The sequence below is a fragment of the Adiantum capillus-veneris genome, chromosome 4, assembly GCF_014529385.1.
Source record: "Adiantum capillus-veneris isolate H3 chromosome 4, ASM1452938v2, whole genome shotgun sequence".
Lineage (NCBI taxonomy): Eukaryota > Viridiplantae > Streptophyta > Polypodiopsida > Polypodiales > Pteridaceae > Adiantum > Adiantum capillus-veneris.
The window spans coordinates 49,254,785-49,264,675 of NC_140934.1; the positions used below are offsets into that span (position 1 = coordinate 49,254,785).

The 9,891-nt window shown below is 44.8% G+C and overlaps 2 pseudogenes across 1 annotated transcript; one reads left to right on the top strand and one right to left on the bottom strand.

Annotated features, from left to right (window-relative positions):
• The first annotated feature begins 513 nt into the window (after positions 1–513).
• Positions 514–4,039, top strand: LOC147459127 (uncharacterized; annotated as a pseudogene). Its single transcript, XR_015187720.1, has 8 exons — positions 514–1,948; positions 2,077–2,250; positions 2,374–2,579; positions 2,666–2,794; positions 2,875–3,054; positions 3,144–3,280; positions 3,385–3,478; positions 3,554–4,039. The product of XR_015187720.1 is annotated as an uncharacterized LOC147459127 (transcript).
• A 2,656-nt stretch (positions 4,040–6,695) lies between these two features.
• On the bottom strand, positions 6,696–9,095 carry LOC147459128 (uncharacterized; annotated as a pseudogene).
• Positions 9,096–9,891: the final 796 nt, after the last annotated feature.

The following is a 9,891-nucleotide window of genomic DNA, read 5'->3' on the forward strand; positions in this document are numbered from 1 at the left end:
TCAGATCATAGAGATAAACCGTTGCGGAACTGCAGCCAGGAAGGTTGCAGGATCTATTTCATTGGCAAGCCCCCCCCCCCCCCCCCCCCCCCCCCCCCCCCCCCCCCCCGCGGTCTTTCTCTGTTGTGCCAGCTCGGTCACACAGCCGTTACTGCAATGGCTCTCAGCCTCTTGCTTGCGGCGGGCTACTTTACTACAGTGCTGCCAGGCCATATATGGGTAGTGATAGCATCTCATGTTGCCGCTGCAAGTTCCTGATCATGTGCCCTTCTCTTGGCATGATTGACCAATCATTAATTGTCAAGTCAAACACGGCATGCTGATTGGAGTTTTGGGGTTCATTCGGTGGACAAGCTATGCCTCAGGACTATATAACACATAGCATTTAAAGAGGGGGGGTAAGGGGATCAATGGCAGGGAACTGGATTGAGGCTTATCGAGGGGATCTGGACCGTGCATACCTATAAAAACTAAACCTGGACAGCGGGGGGGGGCTGGGCATGCTGGCCAAATTCAAAACATGGGGCATGGGACGCGTGGCGACTGCTGATTGGTTGCATGGTGAGCCCGCGAGTGGGGGGATACGGGGGTTTGGCAGGGGGAAGGTCCTTATAGGATTTTGCGCTATTGGTGGATAATCCCGTCATCCCTATCCGGTCATCGCTCAGGCCCAGCATCGTTTGAGAGCGAAGTGGAGGAGCAGCAAGTAAGGTAAGGGCATCTCCTTTTCTCGCTGGCTGTGAAGGTTGGGATGCATGCGTTCTGTGTGGGCAGCATTGAAGGTGAGCACAATTTTTTTCCTCGCTGAAGGGTTGGATGCGTGGGTTCCATGCATGCTTTCTGCAAGCATCTCAGGGCTCGCCCATGGGGTTATGCACGAGCTTGGCCATGTGAAGAAAGGGAGTGCGTTGTGTGGCTGACTGCGTGTGTCTGTGTGTGTGTGTGTGAGAGAGAGAGAGAGAGAGAGAGAGAGAAATAGAGGGAATTATTGTCATGCTTTTCATGAGTTAATTTGGCTTGAGGTTGTGGCTAGGGGATGGCTCGTTCACCTGCTAGAAAGGGGAAAAGAACATGGCAAAGGGGTGGTTTCTCTCGCATCACAAGAGGAAACGCCGATGTCTCACCAAAGGCAAAGAATGGGGAGGAGGTCCAACCTACGGAGAAGTCCGAGAAGGTGGACATAGCTAAAGAGCAAGAAGAGGAACCCTTGTGTCATGAGGAGAGATTCACTACTCCTCCCACATCTCCTCATGTAGAAGGGGCTACTTCTCAACCAAGGAGAAGTCCACGGAAGCACACCTTGCCTGAGATGGGCACACCCTCGAGCCTAAACATCCGTCCGCGAAAGAAGTTGGTGGGCTCAAGGGGATGTGGAGTTGAGACAGAGGATGTAGCAAAGGGAGAAGCACAAGAGGTATTTGAGGATCTGCCAAAGCAAGAAGAGGCAGCCAGCATCCAAGATCCAAAAGTCTATCTAGAGATTGAGCTCCCTGATGGACGGCTAGCACGCCAATGCCGCGCAAGTGCTGATTGCCCAAAGCAATCGGCCTTCATCTTCAAAAGACTACGGATGATGTCTCACCTCAAGACTTTCCATGGAATCACTGTAGAGATTGAAAAGCGCCCTGGAGGTCGCCCCCTCCACAAAGAAGCTGAGAGAAGAGCAAACCTCATGCCTAATCCGGAAGTGAAAGCTTGGCATAAAGCAGCTTTAAAGAGATTTGGCGACAAGGATAGGAAGTTTAGGCAAAATTGTAAAAGGTATCAGCGCATCACTCGCATACGGGCTCACCAAGTATTGAAGGACCTTGGAAATCAGTACAAGCACATGTCAGAGGCCGCTTTTATTGAGGAATTTGTGGCTGGGAAGATGTGAGACTACATGGCAGTCAAGGCTCTCCGGCTGGCAAAAATTCAAAAGCACATTGATGAAGGTTACAACACACATGTAAGTTTCCGATTTGTCTAATTTAATTTTCTTTTGTCATCAATTTTCATAGTATGTTTGCACACCATGTTTGATTAGTTCATTCATTTCTACTAATTCTCTAACTACCATGCTATGGACATTCACAGAAGAGGATGCATGATATTCCTCCTTGGCTTGAGGCAGCCTTGGAGGACACTGACAATGAGGACCCTTTCCAGTATGCTCCCGAAGGAGAGGACGACAATGAGAATTATGAAGACAAGAGAGAAGAGGGCCCAGGACTTGCAGAGACATTAAGCAATCTTAAGCTCGATGAGGATGTATGTGTCTAGGATTTGTAACTTTTGCTTTTTTGTCCATAAGTAATTTTGTTTAGGTGTTGAGAGCGGTGAAAAAAAATACAGCATGCTGATGTGTTCTAATAAATGTGCATTCCTTTCTAGCCTACATTGCTTGCAACTCCAACAAAGAAAAAGCTTCGGATTCAAAGAGGGAAGACACAAGAGAAAGCTATTGAAATAGGCTCTCCTGATGATGCATCTTTGTCGGCTCTCCTATTTTATGTCGGTAATAACCAGCTGACAATTGAAAAAATAGGCCATGAAATCAGCCCTGCCACTCCGACACGTAGTAATCGGGCCTTGTACAGGTGGCTTTTATCAACCATCCCTATGTTCACAGTTTTCTAATTGTTTGATACTCACTATGTTCATGATTGTGGCATGTTGGATGTAGATTCTCTTCACATGTGCCTATGTCGCTCAACTCTCTTCGCTTTGGCCTACGAGTGGACATCGATGATCAGGCTCTACGCTTCATCTTATCAAATAAAGCATCCACGCGCACGATGAATCTATTTGCAATGTAATCACCGCCATGTTTTTGTTATTGAGTGGTATGCATTATGGTGAGCAAACATGTGCTTAACATACTCACTTTTACAGGTGGATGGAGTACACACTCGGCTCAGATGTCCTCATGCAAGTGATGCTTGTGGACTCTATGTGGTATCCTGTTGTGGATGCGACTTTGGCCAAGCAAGATTCCATGCGGGTCTTACATAACTTCTTCGGGGAGAGGGACTTTGGTGAATGCGTGCTTACATTTTTTCCAATCATTTAGAGGTGGTTTGTAAGGAGAGGACAAAGTACTGCTAGGTATGCTACATTGTGGCTTCTCATTGACATGCTGATGTTGTCTCTCTTCGCAACAGGGAGCATTGGACATGTTGTGTTATGTATCTTGCCACACATGCAAAGATTGCTGGGCTACGTTGGAGAAAGACCACATTCTCTACTATGACCCACTTGGGTGCACGACCATGATGGATATTGTACCTGTTTTGCACAGGTACATGGGTTGACTTTGTTCATCATAGCTTGGGGAGGTCGGTATATGAAACAAGTTGATATGGCTATCAATGGTTTTTTATCTTGCTGGTTATGAATATGCAGTGCTATGGAGGCGATGGCCCAAGGAGTAAAAGCTCATGATGTCCAACATGCATTGCTTGAACCTGCCACCAAATTTGAGTTAAAAGTGTTGAAAGTATGTCTCCTTGTGCTCCTCTCATGCTTGGAAAATTTAGGGCATGTTAGTCATGTTAATGGTTTGATGCTGCAGGGCCCAATTCAACCAAATGCGATTGACTGTGGGTTTTATGTCATGGCTACCATTCGCTACATAATTCAGTCTTGCTTGCAGGAGAAGAGCAAAAGCTGGGTATGCTTAGAGTGTGTGTCGAGTGCTAGCTTTCTACCATATGCATCTGGATATTAATCTCCTTTCTAATTTCCTTCAATCCTCTTGTGTTTGTCGATGTTGTGCACGTGAAGAAGACATGGTTCATACACGATGATGTATTGGCATTGAGGCAAAGCCTCCATAGTTGGTGCTTAGATATAGTGGGGGAGGAATGAGATTATGGATGGTCACCATATGTGTTGCATTTTGCGCTAAAGGGAGCCAGGTCTATGGCCGTTTTGTAAAACAACCCATAACACTTTATGTATGATCGGGTTTAGGGCGAGGTTTTGTGTCAGCCTACATGAAATGTCCAGGGTTTGTGTCGATAAAGTATGTATGGCGAGTTTTATGCTGCAATATTGGTTCAAAGAAAGAAAATCATTGGCTACTGACTGTGCTTATGTGGGCTTGTTTATGGCGGCTAGCCACGTCCGAGATCCATATTTTGTCTATGTGCAGGTTCAGGACTATGTTTGATGTATGTGGGAAGTGGCCATGTTTATGTATACAAGCAGGTTTATGGTTATGTCTGGGTTTATTTATGTTTGCAGGTTTTTGGCTACGTCCGGGTTTAGTTCCATGTGGGGCTAGTGGCCATTTTTATTTCTGTTTGCAGGTTTATTTCCACGTCTGGGTTTAGTGTTTATGGTGTAAGCGGCATGTATCAGAGTTTTATGCTTGAGCTCGATCGAACCCCGATTCCTCATCCATTTCTGGACATGCATCTAGTCCAGCTAAATTATTATTTTTGGTGATGTTTGATTTTTATTTCCTGTTGAGTAAAATTTATGGCAAGGTCCGATTCTGTCTAAGGCGACTCCCCGATTATGTATGTTTATGGCGAGGTTTTGTAATGTGTTCCCAGTTTGTGGTGCATTGTCCTTTGTGACGAGCTTTTGGTGCAATGTTTCACGTTTATATCTGGATCTATAATAGGTGCTCGGGTTTGGGTTGGTTTATGGCTATGTCTGAGAGCCATGTATGTTTTATGGCTTCGTCCGGGTTTAGTGATCGGATGTATGGTTGTTGGGCCATTTTTATTTCTGTATGCAAGTTTATGGCTTCGTCCGGGTTTAGTGATCGGATGTATGGTTGTTGGGCCATTTTTATTTCTGTATGCAGGTTTATGGCTTCGTCCGGGTTTAGTGATCAGATGTATGGTTGTTGGGCCATTTTTATTTCTGTATGCAAGTTTATGGCTTCGTCCGGGTTTAGTGATCGGATGTATGGTTGTTGGGCCATTTTTATTTCTGTATGCAAGTTTATGGCTTCGTCCGGGTTTAGTTATTATATATACTCTCTGATAAGCCAATGTTTATGTGTATATTAGTGATCATGTAATACAAATGGCTCGATCAATTTGACGTTATGGTGACTCTAGGTTTATGGCATTATGGCGAGGTCCAATTGGTGTTTGTGCCGAGCGACTCTAGGTTTATGGCATTATGGTCCGATTGGTGTTTGTACCGTTGCAGTCCATTTCGAGTCTCCTATAACTGATCATGTAACCCTAAACCGGCTTGATCAATTTGATGTTATGGTTTGTGCTGACTCTACATTTATGGCATTATGGCGAGATTTGTTTTTGTGTGTGTTTATGGTGAAGTCATGCCAGCTGGGTGTGTTTGACAATCAGTTTATGGTCATGTCCGAGATTATGGCGAGGTCCGATTGGTGGTGTTTGTGCCGACCCTACGTTTAGGGCATTATGGCGAGGTTTGTTTTTAGTGTCATGCTGGGTGTGTGTGAGCTTTCAGTAATGTCCCAGAGTATGGCGAGGTTCAATTGGTGTTTGTGCCGACCCTACGTTTAGGGCATTATGGCGAGGTTTGTTTTTAGTGTCATGCTGAATGTGTGTGAGCTTTCAGTCATGTCCCAGAGTATGACGAGGTTCGATTGGTGTTTGTGCCGACCCTACGTTTAGGGCATTATGGCGAGGTTTGTTTTTAGTGTCATGCTGAATGTGTGTGAGCTTTCAGTCATGTCCCAGAGTATGGCGAGGTTCGATTGGTGTTTGTGCCGACCCTACGTTTAGGGCATTATGGCGAGGTTTGTTTTTAGTGTCATGTTGAATGTGTGTGAGCTTTCAGTCATGTCCCAGAGTATGGCGAGGTTCGATTGGTGTTGTTTGTGCCAACCCTACGTTTAGGGCATTATGGCGAGGTTTGTTTTTAGTGTCATGCTGAATGTGTGTGAGCTTTTAGTCATGTCCCACAGTATGGCGAGGTTCGATTGGTGTTGTTTGTGCCGACCCTACGTTTAGGGCATTATGGCGAGGTTTGTTTTTAGTGTCATGCTGAATGTGTGTGAGCTTTCAGTCATGTCCCAGATTATGGCGAGGTTTGTTTTTAGTGTCATGCTGAATGTGTGTGTGTTTATGGTGAAGTCATGCTGGGTGTGTGAGCTTTTGGCAATCAGTTTATGGTCATGTCCGAGATTATGGCAAGGTCCCATTGTGTATGGATGGAATAAGGACCCTTCTTCTAAGGCTGATCTGGAAGATGCAAGACCTAGCAAGAGCGAGAGCAAAAATCAGAATCCCATAATTGGTAAAAGCATATGTACATGGTTGATGTGCACGCATCCTAAACCTAGCAAAATCGCCATCAAGATCAGCTTAAGCATGACCCTTTTGGGCTCAACCTGTAGCCCTATATAGAGATGCAAGACCTAGGAAAAGCCAGAGAAAACTCGGCCCATGAGCTTGTTGTCAACCACCTGGCAAAAGGCTTGTGTTGATGCATTATGGTTTCATTTTGCTGGTGATATCAAAGAGACAACACTTCATTGTTGCGACCACTTACGAGTGATAAAGAACAAACAACCAGATTAAGACAACCCAAATGAACTTTAGGATATCTACAAACTAGCCTAGCTTCTTGGGGACCACATCATATCAATCTAATTGTTCCAAAAACAAATATATTGCAATTGTCCAAGTCATGTTCACAAAACATACATAGCTTGCAAAGTTCCAATGAGGCATGACATATGAGTATGACCCTAAACCGCACGCAAGTCATATAAAAGTAATTCGTGTCTGCGAGGCAAAGATCTTCTCATATATCTGACCATCATCAAGCTTCACAGTGAGATGTCGTTCACAATCAATATGTGATACCTCGTGGTCACATGCTATGATAGAACCATTGGCCGGGTTCTCACCATCCCATAACTGTACAAGGTGGTTCATGATCTGGGAAGTTGAATTTGCAGACAAGTGCTTCTGAGATAGAGGGAGCAAAGCATGGCATGTATGGCAACATACTATATTTGAGCCATCAACAAGAAGGGTTTTGCTACAACAATGCCGGCAATTAACACGTCGCCATTTTTCAAAGCGCACTCGATTTTGCCCTCGCTGGTGCTTACGTTTCAAGGAACCTGTGTTTCTGGTTTTTTTTGCTGGTTCTGGACAACCTTCAACTACCTCACCTATGCCATCAATGATACACGATAGCCTGCCATGCCCAAGCCGTGTTTGTGTGACATTTGCCTGGATTTGTTTGATGCTACCCTTTCTTGGCAAGCTGATCTCCTCTGGCTCATGGAGATTCTCCAAGTTCTCCATAGAGATCTTTAATTTCTTCAGAGCAACCTCCTTTTGCTGCAATGTCCACTGCGGTAATACATCAGCCAATTGTCGCAAGAACTCCCTAGATTTGTCGATACAATTGACTATCTCCATGTCAACCTGTTGCAAGTATGGTCCAATACCATTCATATCAGTATCCAGTGCTTTGTCATCACATCCACTCCCTGTTTCAAAGACTTGGGCACATTGTTGCATTCCATCACTGGTTGCAAGGTCAACCATTGCATGCACGCTATCCACAATAGGTAAAATTTCATGAAGCATTGGAAAATAGCTTTGAAGTATTAACCGAAGCCCATATAGATGCTTGCATTGGGAGGACCACTCTGGGCAATCACAGTACAAGGATTGCATGCTCACATGGTACCAAGAGTCTGATGTCATGCTTTGAATCTTGAAGAGTAATGTAGATTCGTTCACCACCTGAAGAGTTTCAGGATTAGTCTTGTATCGTTGACATAGCTTCTCCCCAGCAGCTAGTGCCTTTGTTGCACTCTTGCTTGAACCATACACAGCAAATCGTCCGAAATCCGCTGTCAATGAACATGCCATGAACTTTACTAAGAGGTAGATCGAAGAGAAAGTCCAAGGAGTGGGACAATAGCTCACCTAGCTCTTGCTTTTGCTTGAAGAACTCCAAGAGAGTTCCTCCCATCCAGCTTCCACTCCTCGCATTTCCAACAAGTGCATGTAGTAGATCCAAGGCTGGCCTATTTATCCTCGCATCCAAGAGAGTATACTTGACATATTGCCATAGTCTTTCCACCAAATTCGTTGTGTCCACATTGCCATGGGGAAAAAGACGTCCAAACTTCGGCCAGCGTTCACGCCATACGCATGACTTCGAGCACCATCCATTGGAGACATAACGTTGAATATTTGCATGATTGGAGTAGTCTAGCAAGAGGCGCTGAAAGCGAGCTTCAAAGTCGTCCTCGGAGCTGGAGTGCATCAAGTTACACATTGAAGAATAAACATGGTCTTACATGTGTCTTGGCACTTGCGGCAAAAGGTTCTCCACCCAAGCCTTTTTGACATGAAACCAACAAACCAGGACATGACATGCTACTTGGACTCGTTGTCCTTCACTGTGTTCAGCCCAACAAGAAGGATCATCTTTGACGGCACTCAAGATGACATTCAATTCTTGGGGACATTTGTCTATCACAATTGCATTCGGTCGTATGCTGCCCATTCTCGAGAATATCATCCGGATGGTCAATTCAAGGGCAACGCTCTCCTGACATGTCCCAGGGTCACTTGTGCACATCATCAACCACAAAGGAATCCCTGTACCATTTTGATTTGGCAAAACAGCTGCATACAATGGCAACCCATAAACATTTGTCTTGAATGTGCTGTCCACGGCCCATGCATTATGTTGTGAGAATTGAATACACATCTGAAGCATCCAATCATCTTGAATGATGACGACAAACGGCTTGTTGACATCTTGCAAAGCATTTGGATTGTATGGTTGCACATATGCGACCTTTCAAAAGCAATAAGCAACTAAATAAGGACATAAGAAAAAGGAAAACATAAAAATGAAGATAGGGCACTCCAAAGTACCTTCCCTGCGGCTTGTAACTTTAGAGCCTCCATGTACATTGCAGACCAATCATTCCCAGATGCACGACCTAGAGAAAACAAAATGGTTAAGTAATTAAAGGGGTGACAGGAAAAGAAAATTATCTTGCTACCTTCATGCCGTAGGCTATATGCCAACTGTTGGACCTCCTTTGAGATCATGAAGAATCAAAAAGTTGTGCGATCTAACAAGGATGCTCGTTGCTTGTGGAAGTTTTCTTTTGAAACTGACATTTTGGCAACATGGCGACATGTTCCAACATCAAAATAATCCTCCATGCAACATTGAAGCACACTTGGATGAACAGGTAGATGATATAAGTCAGCCCGAGAGCCAGGAACATGGCCCTCATGCATAGCACAAAGCAAAATCGTGACCTCATGAACTCCCTCACTGAATTGCACCTGTGCCTTGAAAGGACAACCGCACTTCTTCGTTTTCCTCTCTCTACGCTTGTTTTCTCCATGATGCCTTCTTGAACCACCACGATGACAGACATAGTAGTCCTCTACCTTTCCTTCGCCTACCTTGGCCGATCTTATCTTAACAAGCCTGACTTTATGGTTTATCATAATACTCTCTAGCACATCACACACATGAAATCTATCTATAATAATTTTTTCACTTGGAGTTTTCTCACCGGCATTGCCCTTCCCTCCAACCTTCTGAAACATAAGCGATTCAGATTGGAGGATAGGATCCTTCTTACATACCTGACAATTTCTGACCGCATCTCTAATGAATGAAGTAGGTATGCCATGCCTTTTGATATCTGTGCACCATGCAGTTTTCATCTGATTCATAGTTTCCAACATGCTCAAATGAGCCCCTTGCTGGTCAACATGACATTGTTCTGTAATGGTTGTCCACTCCTCCTTTGGTGCAATGGCTCTGGGAGGGAGACCCTTCAAGAAGATCCTAACTGATCCATGCCGAGGGGATCCTCGGATCACAAGATTTTCCTTCATCTTGTTCCACCGTTTTACATCATGCATGCCGACATTGTGCAGCATACCCAATGTTGGCTTA